General features: G+C 52.7%; 1 protein-coding gene across 4 annotated transcripts in view; it reads right to left on the bottom strand.

The window, feature by feature from the left end:
• The window catches only part of CERS4 (ceramide synthase 4), a 50284-nt gene extending 37681 nt beyond the window's left edge, over positions 1-12603 (bottom strand). For 2 of the 4 annotated variants that reach the window (XM_039466903.1, XM_039466902.1), the window contains exon 1: positions 12418-12603. The gene's annotated coding sequence lies outside the window, so the exon portion shown is untranslated. Of the gene's footprint in view, positions 1-11122; positions 11229-12417 lie in introns of all 4 variants that reach the window. The other 2 variants (XM_039466904.2, XM_074384692.1) reach the window with 2 other exon arrangements.
• Positions 12604-12808: the final 205 nt, after the last annotated feature.

A 12808-nucleotide genomic window follows, 5' to 3' on the forward strand; every position in this document is an offset into this window, starting at 1 on the left:
ATTCTCCTGCCTCAGCCTCCCAAAGTAGCTGGGATTATAGGCATGCGCCACCATACCTGGCTAATTTTGTATTGTTTTAGTAGAGACGGGGTTTCACCATGTTGGTCAGGCTGGTCTCGTACTCCTGACCTCAAGTGATTCACCTGCCTCGGCCACCCAAAGTGCTGGGGTTACAGGCGTAAGCCAAGGTGCCCAGCTCTACTAAAATTAAAAAAAAAAAAAAAAATCTTGCATTGGAACTGAATCGTATTTTAGGAAAAAAATTTTTTTTGGCCGGGCGCGGTGGCTCAGGCCTGTAATCCCAGCACTTTGGGAGGCTGAGGCGGGTGGATCACGAGGTCAAGAGATCGAGACCATCCTGGTCAACATGGTGAAACTCTGTCTCTACTAAAAATAGAAAAAAAAATTAGCTAGGCATGGTTGCGCGTGCCTGTAATCCCAGCTACTTAGGAGGCTGAGGCAGGAGAATCACCTGAACCCAGGAGGCGGAGGTTGCGGTGAGCCAAGATTGCGTCATTGCACTCCAGCCTGGGTAACAAGAGCGAAACTGCATCTCAAAAAATAAAAAAAGAAAAAAAAAAATTAAAAAAAAAATTCCCAAGGTGCTGGGATTATAGGCAGGAGCCACTGTGCCTGGCCCAGGTAATTTAAAAAAAATTTTTCCCCCATAGAGATGGGCTCTTGAACTCCTGGCCTCAAGCCATCCTTGAGCCTTAGCCTCTTGAAGTGTTGGAATGACAGGCACAATCCACCGTGTCCGGCCTCCAGCCCTCCATCTGAACCTACTCAGGCCTGCAGTCCTGCTCAGTTCTCAGAGGAGCTGGGGGCAGTGGGTTGAGATAGGCAGCAAGCCTGCTTCTGTCCTGCGTGTGGCTCAGGTAGCTGGAGTCTCCTGGGAAATCAAGTCACCATCTTTTTTTTTTTTTTTTTTTTGAACAGAGTCTCACTGTCACTCAGGCTGGAGTGCAGTGGCACAATCTCAGCTCACTGCAACCTCTACCTCCTGGGTTCAAGAGCTTGTCCTGTGTCAACCTCTCCCAAGTAGCTGGGACTAAAGGCACATGCCACCACGCCCAACTACTTTTTGTATTTTTAGTAGAGATGGGGTTTTGCCATGTTAGTCTTGAACTCCTGCGCCCTGCCTCGGCCTCCCAAAGTGCTAGGATTATAGGCATAAGTCACTGCGCCCAGCCCTCACCCAGCTAATTTTTTTTTTTTTTTTTGAGACAGAATCTCACTCTGTCACCCATGCTGGAGTACAGTGGCACAATCTCAGCTCACTGCAACCTCTGCCTATTGGGTTCAAGTGATTGTCCTGCCTCAGCCTCCCAAGCAGCTGGGATTACAGGTGCACACCACCACGCCCAGCTAATTTTTGTATTTTTACTAGAGGCGGGTTCTCTCTGTGTTGGCCAGGCTGGTCTCAAGTGATCCTGGCCTCAAGTGATCCTCCTGCCTTGGCCTCCTAAAGTGCTAGAGTTACTGAGGCCTGAGCCACTGCGCCTGGCCTCAAGTCACCATCTTGATACCTGTCCACCTAGTGAAGCAAGAAGCCACAGAGAGCCCCTTCAGAGCCCACGTCTTCCATTAGCCCTCTGGGCTGGATGGGGTGGCACAGAGAAGGGACCCTGGTGGGGGACAGAGGCTACCCACGGTCCCTTTAAGGACCGGTGGTATTAGTGTAACTGGAGGCAAGCACTTCCTCTCAGATGACAGTTCAGGACCGCCTCTCCTCTGGGATACGCACGGATACAGCCCAACCCTCTGTCAGCAGTGGCTCTGAGTACAAACCTATCCCTTCCCTGTCTCAAGATTTCCCGGGAGGCTCCCAGTGGCTCCTGACCTAGCATTAAAGGCCTTTGTGACCTGGCTGAGCCCATCCCGTTGTCCTGGCCCCCCTGCCTGCCCTCCTGCAGCCACCCTGACTCCGAAGTTCTCAGTCTAGGCTCTCCAAGGGCGGATTCCCAGAGTCTGCCTAAATTTCAGGAATGTCATTCCGATGCCATTCCTGGATGCCAGGCCTTTGCCTGGGCCGCTCCCTCTAAGTCACCGTTTAGCATTTTATTACCTGATGCAAGGCATGGTTAACCCTTCAGGCGGCAGCTTGCCTGTGGCTGCCTCCAGGAAGTCTTGAAGACTCAGCCTGGGTAGAGTGTGTCTCCTTGGTCATGTGCAGTGATCCCAGTGCTTTGGGAGGCCAGTGAGGGCAGATTACCTGAGGTCAGGAGTTTGAGACCAGCCTGGCCAACACTGAAACCTCATTTCTACTAAAAATAAAAAAAATTAGCCGGGCGCGGTGGCTCAAGCCTGTAATCCCAGCACTTTGGGAGGCTGAGGCGGGTGGATCACGAGGTCAAGAGATCGAGACCATCCCGGTCAACATAGTGAAACCCCGTCTCAACTAAAAAAAATACAAAAAATTAGCTGGGCATGGTGGCATGTGCCTGTAATCCCAGCCACTCAGGAGGCTGAGGCAGGAGAACTGCCTGAACCCAGGAGGCGGAGGTTGCGGTGAGCCGAGATCGAGCCATTGCACTCCAGCCTGGGTAACAAGAGCAAAACTCCGTCTCAAAAAAAAATAAATAAATAAAAAAAATTAGCTGGGTGTGGTGGCATGCGCCTGTAATCTCAGTTACTCAGGAGGCTGAGGCCGAAGAATCGCTTGAACCCATCTGGCAAAGATTGCAGTGAGCCAAGATTGCACCACTGCACTCCAAACTGGGCAACAAGAGTTACACTCTGTCTCAAAAAAAGAAAGAAGAAAGGAAAGGAAAAGAAAAAAAAAAAAAAGAAAGAAAGGTCAAGTGTGTATCCCAGCACTTTGGGAAGCTGAGGTGGGCAGATCACTTGAGGTCAGGAGTTCAAGACCAGCCTGGCCAGCATGGCAAAAAAAAACCCAAAAAACAAAAAACAAAAATTACCCAGGCATGGTGGCAGGCACCTGTAATACCAGCTACTTGGGAAGCCGATGCAAGAGAATCACTTGAACCCAGGAGGCAGAGGATGTAGTGAGCCAAGATTGAGCTACTGCACTCCAGCCTGGGCAACAGAGGGAGATCTCTGGTCTCAAAAAAAAAAAAAAAAAAAAAAAAAAAAAAAAAAAAAAAAAAGCCTCTCCTTGCCTTCAGTGTCTCTGGTTGCTTCCTTGTACCCTGGTTAATCTGCCTTGTAACTGCCCAAGGACACGTCTGTCTTCCGGCCCCGAATGAGGGGTCTCCAGAAGGGCAGTAAACAAGTCTAATTCTTGGCCTGGCACGGTGGCTCACACCTGTAATCCCAGCACTTTAGGAGGCCAAGGCGGGCGGATCACAAGGTCAGGAGATTGAGACCATCCTGGCCAACATGTTGAAACCCTGTCTCTACTAAAATACAAAAAAAATTAGCCGGGCATGGGGGCACATGCCTATAATCCCAGCTACTCAGGAGGCTGAGGCAGGAGAATTGCTTGACTCTGGGAGTCGGAGGTTGCAGTGAGTCAAGATCACACCATTGCAATCCAGCCTGGGCAACAAGAGCAAAACTCCATCTCAAAAAATAAAAAATAAAATAAAGTAGGGAGTAGAGACCGGAACTTGGATCCAAGCCTGCCTGTCCCAGATCCTGCCTGTTACCTGCCACCCGAGGTACCCTACCCCCAACGCCAACCCCCTGACGTCCAACCTCTCAGGCTGCAGCCAGGACCCGGGATGCCTGGCATCACTTCACATTTATTAGGTGCCTACTGCATACCAACAATACCCTGGGATCCCAGCAGAGAACAAGGTAGACAAGAATTCCCATCCCTGTGGAGCTGGTAGAGATGAGGGAGTGGCAAAGACTCTATATTTTGTTTCATTTCAATTTTTTTTTTTTTTTTTTTTTTTTTGAGACAGTCTTGCTCTGTTGCCCAGACTGGAGTGCAGTGGCACAATCTCGGCTCACTGCAACCTCCGTCTCCCAGGTTCAAATGATTTCCCTACCTCAGCATCCCAGGTAGCTGGGACTACAGGCTCATGCCACCATGCCCAGCTAATTTTTTGTATTTTAGTAGAGATGGGGTTTCACCATATTGGCCAAGATGGTTTTGATCTTGTGACCTTGTGATCCACTCACCTTGGCCTCCCAAAGTGCTGGCCTCCCACAGGCATGAGCCACTGTGCCCACTCAGCCTTTGTTTTTTTTTTTTTTTTTTAAAGAAATGGGGTCTTGCTATGTTGCCCAGGCTGGTCTTGAACTCCTGGGCTCAAGCAATCTGCCCAATTTGGCCTCTCAAAGTGCTGGTATTAGAGGCATGAGTCACCTCATCCGGCCCTGCATTTTGACAATTTGTTTTGTGATTGTCAGGTGGAGAGAAAAATAAGGTGGGAAAAGGAATGAGGAGTCAGGCAGTGGGGGCTGCATCTTTTTTTTTTTTTTTTTTTTTCTTTTTTGAGACCAAGTCGTTGCTCAGGCTGGAGTGCAGTGACACCATCTTGGCTTACTGCAACCTCCATCTCCCAGGTTCAAGTGATTCTCCTGCCTCAGCCTCCTGAGCAGCTGGTATTACAGGCGCCCACCACCATGCCTGGCTAATTTTTGCATTTTTAGTAGAGACAGGGTCTGAACATGTTGGCCAGGCTGGTCTCAAACTCCTGACCTCAGGTGATCCGCCCACGTTGGCTGCCCAACGTGTTGGGATTACAGGCGTGAGCCAATCCACCCGGCCTCCATTTATTCTTAGACAGGGTCTTTCTGTGCTGTTCAGGCTGGGTTGCAATGGCACAATCCTAAATCATAGGAGCCTCAAACTCCCGTAGCCTTCTGCTTACACCTGCCCTCACCAACATCCCAGATGGAGAAATAAAACCCAGAGAACCACCTCCCTCCCTTCCTGCCACTGTCTGGGTACCATCACCCCAAAAAGCCCAGCCCTTATTCCCCTGCCCCTGCTGCGGCTCCATCCCACCTGCCAAGTCACAGAGCAGAACCAGGCACAAGGGACACCCACTCCAAGTTTGGATGGGGATGGACAGAGGAAACAGTTCAGATCACAGTGCCCTGGCTCGGCAGAACCTCGGATCTAGGCTTCAGCATTCAAGTGTCCACATTCCCTCCCAGTGAAGCCCAGGTCTGTGGTAAGGGTGGGGAGGGTACCCAGGCTCTTGTGGTGTACAGGCAGAGGGGGACTGAGTCCTCTCTCTTTTGCCTGGGAAGGGAGTGACTGCAGGCTAGAGGCTGGGCTGTCCACCAAATACACCTGCTGCTTGGCCTTTTTTTTTTTTTTTTTTTTTTCTGAGACAGAGTCTTGCTTGTTATGCAAGCTGGAGTGCAGTGGTGTGATCTTGGCTCACTGCAACCTCCGCCTCCCCAGTTCAAGCAATTCTCCTGCCTCAGCCTCCTGAGTAGTTGGGACTGCAGGCACGCACCACTGCACCTGGCTAATTTTTGTATTTTTAGTAGAGGCAGGGTTTCGCCATGTTGGCCAGGCTGGTCTTGATCTTTTGACCTCGGGTGATCCACCTACCTCAGCCTCCCAAAGTGTTGTGATTACAGGTATGAGCCACTGTGCTTGGCCCTGTTGCTTGGCCTTTGCTGTTTGTCCTCAAGATCCCTGATGAGGCTACCATCCCTGCATCCCTAGGGCTCCCGTCATCTGTCTAACAACGTCCTGGCTCCTTTATCCAGCTCTGTGCCCTGCCTGCTTGCCCACTGGCTGCTGCTGCTTGCTGCTGCCTCCTCCTCCTCCTCCTCCTCCCCCGATTCCTCTCCTCCTCCTCCTCCTCCTCCATCGCTTCTTCCTCCTCCCCCATCCTTCTCCTCCTCCTCCATCTTCTCCTCTTCCCTATCCTTTTTCTTCTCCTCCTCTTCCTCCTCCTCCCTCCCACCCTCCTCTTCCCCACTGCCCTTCATCTCCTCTGCTGCCATACGCTCATCAGTACCCCTCCCTGGGTACTTCCTTCTTCTAGTTCAGCCGAGCCCCACTGTGTGCAGGGGAGGGGAGAAGCCTTGCCCACTGGCTGGTCCTCATTTCCTTCCTTCTGCCTTCAAGTTTCCTCCAGCTTCCTCAGCCTTCAAGGTTCCAGCACCCCAGCGAAGGTGACCACCGCACAGACAGGATGACGAAGTAAAAGTGCCAAAGCAGTAGGGTCCCATAACCTTCCACTCCTTGAGCAAGGACTCTCCAGGGTCTGCTGTGGTTGGACTGGGGGTCCCCAAGGACCTTCAGTCTCTTCATCTGCTCCTCTCTATACTCTACGACTCCTTGCTCAGTTTGCTCCAGCCACCCCGGCCTCACTGCCATTCCTCCAACACACCATGCCTGTTCCAGCCTCAGGGCCTTTGCACCTGCTGGGCCTTCTGCCTGGAGCACCCTTCCTCCAGACGTCTAGCTGCTCCTTCAAACCTCATCCTTGTCCCCATCACCTTCTTCCTGCAGGAACATCAGCTCTGTAAGGCTTCCTGTGGCCACTGTCTGTCTCCAGTGTCTCACATGCAGACACTTCCTAAGTCTGTGCTGAATGAACAAATGACAGACAGACAGGGGTGGGAGGAAGGTGGGGGCCAGGCACAGGGCAGAAGGGATCCCCAGGCCATGGCTGGTAGGAAATGATCACTCTTCAGACATAGTGTCGTGGGACCCTGGACTAAAAACCTGTCTCTAGGAGTCCAGGAGGGGTTAGGGAAGAAAAGCTGAGCTGAGCTCCAGCCAGTTCAGTGTGTGTGTGTGATAGCATCCTATTAACAAAGGTATAGAGTCCAGACTCAAGGAGAAGAAGGTCTCCTCTACGCTACCTTTTTTTTTTTTTTTGAGACAGAGTTTTGCTCTTGCTGCCAGGCTGGAGTGCAATGGCACAATCTTGGCTCACTGCAATCTCCGCTTCCTGAGTTTTAAGTGATTCTCCTGCCTCAGCCTTCCAAGTAGCCTGGATTACAGGCATGCATCACCATACCTGGCCAATTATATATATATGTATGTATGTATGTGTATATGCGCTTTTTTTTTTTTTTTTTTTTTTTTTTGAGACAGAGTTTCGCTCTTCTTGCCCAGGCTGGAGTGCAATGGTGCAATCTCAGCTCATTGCAACCTACGCCTCCCAGGTTCAAGTGATTCTCCTGCCTCAGCCTCCCAAGTAGCTGGTATTACAGGCATGCGCCACCATGTCCAGCTGATTTTCTATTTTTAGTAGAGATGGGGTTTCACCATGTTGGTCAGGCTGGTCTTGAACTCCTGACCTCAAGTGATCCACCCGCCTCTGCCTTCCAAAGTGCTAGGATTACAGGCTTGAGCCACCATGCCCGGCATATATATATATATATATATATATATATATATATGTATTTAGTAGAGAAACAGGGTTTCTCCTTGTTGGTCAGGCTGGTCTTGAACTCTGGACCTCAGGTGATCTGCCATCCTCAGCCTCCCAAAGTGTTGGGATTACAGGCGTGAGCCACCACTCCTAGCCAATTTTTGTGTTTTTAGTACAGAAGGGGTTTCACCATGTTAGTCAGACTGGTCTCAAAGTCCTCACCTCATGAACCACCCACCTTAGCCTCCCAAAGTGCTGGGATTACAGGCATGAGTTACCACACTCGGCTTTTATTTTTCTTTTGAGACAGGGTCCACTCTGTTGCCCAGGCTGGAGTGTAGTAGTGCTATCTCAGCTCACTGCAACCTCCACCTTCTGGGTTCAAGCAATTCTCCTGTCTCCACTTCCCATGTAGCTGTGATTATAGGATCCAACCACCATGTCCAGCTAATTTTTGTATTTTTAGTAGAGACGGGGTTTCGCCATGTTGACCAGGCTGGTCTCGAACTTCTGACCTCAAGTGATCCACCCACCTTGGCCTCCCAAAGTGCTGGGATTACAGATGTGAGCTACCACACACCTGGCCTCTCTATGCTACTCTGGTCAGAGTAATGATGGGTCTGAGAGGCCTATTCAAGTGTGGCAAAGAAAAGCCGGTGCTTGGCCAGAGGTGGTGGCTTGTGCCTATAATCCTAGTAATTTGGGAGGTTGAGGCTGAAGCCTTGCTTGAGGCCAGGAGTTCAAGACCAGCCTGGGCAACATAGTGAGATCCCCATCTCTATAAATATATATATATATATATATATTTTAAAGATTAGCTAGGCATCGTGGTGCATGCCTGAAGTCCCAGCTCTCAGGAGGCTGAGGTGGAATGAGCTCAGGAGGTTGATGCTGTGGTGAATTAAGATCATGCCACTGCACTCCAGCCTGAGCAACACAGTAAGAGTTTGCCAAAGAAAGAAAGAAAGAGAGAAAAGGAAGGGAGGGAGGGAGGGAGGGAGGGAGGGGACAAATGCAGTGGCTTATGTCTGTAATCCCAGCACTTTGGGAGGCTGAGGTATTTGAGCTCAATAGTTTGAGACTAGCCTGGGCAACATGGTGAAACTCTACAAAATCTCTACAAAAAATGCAAAAATTAGCCAGGTGTGGTGGCTCATGTCTGTAGTCCCAGCTACTCAGGAGGCTGAAGTGGGAGGATTGCTTGTACCTGGGAGGCTGAGGTTGCAGTGGGCCAAGATTATACCACTGCACCCCAGCCTGAGTGACAGAGCCAGAACTTGTCTCAAAAATAATAATAAAAAAAAAAAAGGCAAAAAATAAAGAAATACATACATAAAAAAAGAAAAGAAAAGAAAGAGAAAGAAACAAAAGAAACAAAAGAAAGAAAGAGGCCTGAACTGAAATACTGAAAGGCTAAGGGAAGAGAACAGGGTTGGGGAAGAGCAGCTACGAAAGAGAGTAAGACAGACTGGGCGCAGTGGCTCATGCCTGTAATCCCAGCATTTTGAGAAGTCGAGGTGGGTGGATAACCTGAGGTCTGGGGTTCGAGATCAGCCTGGCCAACATGGCAAAACCCTGTCTCTACTAATAATACAAAAAGTAGCTGGGCATCATGGTGCACACCTGTAATCCCAGTTACTTGGGAGGCTGAGGCAGGATAATCAGTTGAACCCAGGAGGCGGAGGTTGCAGTGGGCTATGACTGCACCATTGTACTCCAGCCTGGGTGACAAGAGCAAAACTCCGTCTCAGAAAAAAAGAAAAGAAAAAGCAAGATGCCTACTACTAAATTATCTAAACAGGGGTTTCAGGACCCTTTCCTCCTATTAAAGGCCCAGTCCCCTTGGCTCCCAGCTTTCCACCCACTCCTGGTTTTCCTTCTGCCCTCTTTCTACTATCTTCCAAGCTCCCAGCTTGCTTCAAAGCCATCCTGTGCTGTGCCACCTGGGTGTCTAGTGGCACTGCAATTTCCAGATGCTGAGAACAGATTGCTGATTTGCACTGAAGCCTGCTCCCTCATGGCAGCTGCTCCCTCCCTGGCCCCTCTATACCTCTCCAAGATCCACCCAAGCCTCACCCATCCCTACCTCCACCTGGTCCAGCCCTATCATTGCTCCTCTGGCCTGAGGCAGTCCCTTCCACCCTGGTCTCCAGGCTCCTGCCTTTGACCCCTGCAGTCTGTTCTCTGGGATCAGAACAATAGTAAATGCATGTTCAAGGCCAGCAGGCAGGCTCTGCCCTTCCTCCTCTCCCCTCTGAATCTTACAACCCTAGCTTCGTGGTTCTCTCATCCAAGCACTCTGGCAGTTTCTCTCCTCTGCAATTTGCCCACTGGGCTCTCTGCCTGGTTAACTCCTACTCACCCTTAGTGACCCAGCCAACTGTCACCTCCTCCAGGAGGCCTTCCCTGACTCCTTCTAAGGTTGAGTCAGGTGACTCCTCTGGACTACCCCCACATGGCTCTGTGATTTGTGTGTGTGTGTGTGGGTGTGAGACAGAGTCTCACTGTCATCCAGGCTGGAGTGCAGTGGTGCCATCTAAGCTCACTACAACCCCTGCCTCCCATGTTCAAGAGCTTCTCCTGCCTCAGCCCCCCATGTAGTTGAGATTACAGATACACACTACCACACCCAGCTAATTTTTGTATTTCTAGTAGAAACAGGGTTTCACTGTGTTGGCCATGCTGCTCTCAAACTCCTGACCTTAGGTGATCTGCCCACCTCAACCTTCCAAAGTGCTGGGATTACAGGCATGAGCCACCACACCTGGCCCCTCTGTGATATTTTAATAGCCTCCAGCTCTGATATTCTCATGATATTTTAATAGCCTGTTTAGCAAGTACTCATCACCAGCCAGAAATTCTTTATCTGTAGGTCATGACTGCTATTATCCCATTTTATAGGTGCAGAAACTGAGGCAGGAAGTGGTGAAGTCTGTGGCCCAGAGGCCCTCAATTCAAACTGGCAGGACAGGGCAGGGGGCAGGCTCAAGCCCAGCCAGTAGGAAAGGGAGCAGCTTGTGGTACTCAGAGAAGGGGATAGGGCAGGGAGCTCCCAAGGCGCCTGCCTTTCTGTGCCGTCCCAAGGGTGGGAGGAGGGGACTTGGGTCCACTTATGCTGCCAACTACAGTCATCACAGCAGCTCCTGAGCCAAGACATTCTGTGCCAGGCACTGGGCCAACCACTTTATTCAACCTGCAGGAGGCCCTGGGTCAGGAGGGGGGCACTGTTCTGATTTTTTTTTTTTTTTTTTTTTTTTTGAGATTGAGTTTCACTCTTGTTGCCCAGGCTGGAGTGCAATGGCGCCATCTTGGCTCACCGCAACCTCTGCCTCCCAGGTTCAAGAGATTCTCCTGCCTCAGCCTCCTGAGTAGCTGGGATTACAGGTGTGTGCCACCATGCCCAGCTACTTTTGTATTTTTAGTAGAGACAGGGTTTCTCCATGTTGGTCAGGCTGGTCTCGAACTCTCAACCTCAGGTGATCTGCCCACCTCGGCCTCCCAAAGTGCTGGGATTGCAGGTGTGAGCCACCACACCTGGCCTGTTCTAAATTTATCAGAGGAGGAAATGGAAGCCCATGCAGCCCTGAACTCCCACCTGGAGTTAGAGCCCTCGCTGGTTTCTTAGGGGTGTGGCTGCCACCGAGATCTGCCTAGCCTCTGCTTTCACTGATCTATGAACACTCCTAGGCTCAGATACTACTGACCCATTTTACAGAGGGGCAGACTGAAGGCCAGAAACCTTTCCTTGGGGCCCCACAACCAATTAAATTACCAAGGCTCCCCCAACCCCCCAGGCTCAAAGTATCTCTGCTAGCAGCGGGTGAGCTGGAAAAACAGGTAAGGAAAGTCCTCACTGCCTCCTCCTCCATGCCTGGCTGGGCCTGCTGGGGCCCAGGTGCACTGAATGAGGCTTCTGGTCTCCACCCCGAGCTCCACTTCTGTGTTCATTCACAGCAGCTGCTCCTGGAAGGAAGACCCAATTGAGGCTGGGGAGGCCGAGGGCTTCGAAGACAATGCAGACAGTCCAGGAAACCTATCCCCATAGAACACATCCAGGTCGCCCCAGTGGGGTCACCTGGCCTCTGAGCTCAGATGCCCCAGACCTTGCCTGGGCTCAGACTGGAATCTATGGAGCGTTCTCCCATCTCATAGGTTTTGCAAACCACAACAGCCTCTCCCTGCCCGCTTCCCTGTTTCCTCCAAAGGGTTTCTCCCAAAGTCTCCCAACCCAGCAACGAAAGCCTCTTCTACTCCTAACTACCCAGGAGAAACATCTGTCCCCACGCCCCACTTAAGCAGACAGAGGAAGTAGACGATGCTCCTCCATCAAAGCGAAATTTTTAGTTCCCCCAGTTCCTATCACACCTCCCAGCCAGGTCAGGCCAGCAGCCCCCTTCCAAGTATCCCTATCTCTTCCACGGGATGTTCTTCTTAAGACACAATCCGATCACGCCACGCACCTGCTGTTGCAAGCCTCCCTGGTGCCCACCGCCCGAGGACGAGTTCCACGCTCTCCTCACCGCTTCCCAGGCCCTAGCCAACCTGTCTCCACCTCCGACCCTCCCTCTCCGCGTTTCAGCCACACTGGCCTCTTTTCTGCTCGGCACGCACTCCCGGCTGGGCCCTGCCCCGCAATCTTGCAGTTTCCTAGGCCTAAAAAGCCCTCGCTGGCTGGTTCAACCAGGCCAAATGACACCATCCCCACCTGGGCACCTCCATCCCACACAGGCAGCCTGAAGCGTTAGGTTGGGCTTGGAATGACGTGTTTAAGCGATTCTCTGAAGCCGTCTATGCAGCTGGCTGCGGGTTCCGAGGATAGGGTCCCAGCTGCGTCCCCAGCCCTGGCACGTCGGGGGCACGGGGCGCTCCTCCGGCTCACAAATCCGGATTCCCCAGCGTGACGAGGCCGGGATCGCCCCTACTCACTCCCACCCGTTTCGCAGGCGCGTCCTCGGGCACCCGCGGCGCCCCGGCCCTCATGGGGGAGCGCGGACCTCTCCGGGAGGCGGCCCAGAAGGGGAGCTCCGAGGGGACAGTCCCCGGCTGGGTGATGGGGGCCGGGCTGGGGCCGCCATGACCGCGGAGGCGGGGCCGGAGCCTGCAGTGAGTGTGGCGTTCGGGGCGGCGTTCGCGACGCGGGGCGCTCGCTTACCTGGGGGCGCAGAAGGCCGGGCGCACCGGGGGCCGGCAGCGGGGCTGGGTACGGCGCGCCTGGCGGGGGACCCGGGGCAGCTGCAGACACGCACCGCCGGCGCCACGCAGCCGGACTCTGCTCCCGGCCGGGCCTCGGCCCCCAGCCGGGAAAAAAGGCTTGAGTGGGGGGAGCCTGGGGCGGGGGCGGTGCCGCGGGGCGGTGCCGCGGGGGCGGTGCGGGGCGGGGAGCGCGCCCCGGAACGGTAGGGCCTGGAGGGGCGGGGCCTGGCGCAGTGCTGGGGACTTGGAGGGGCAGGGCCTGGAGGGGGCGGGAGGTCCTCCAGGCGCTTGTTCCCCTCGGCGCAACCATGCCTCTCCCTGGCCCCCTACCTCGCGCCCGTTCCCCATCC

The sequence above is a fragment of the Saimiri boliviensis genome, chromosome 14 (assembly GCF_048565385.1).
Source record: "Saimiri boliviensis isolate mSaiBol1 chromosome 14, mSaiBol1.pri, whole genome shotgun sequence".
Classification (NCBI taxonomy): Eukaryota; Metazoa; Chordata; class Mammalia; order Primates; family Cebidae; genus Saimiri; species Saimiri boliviensis.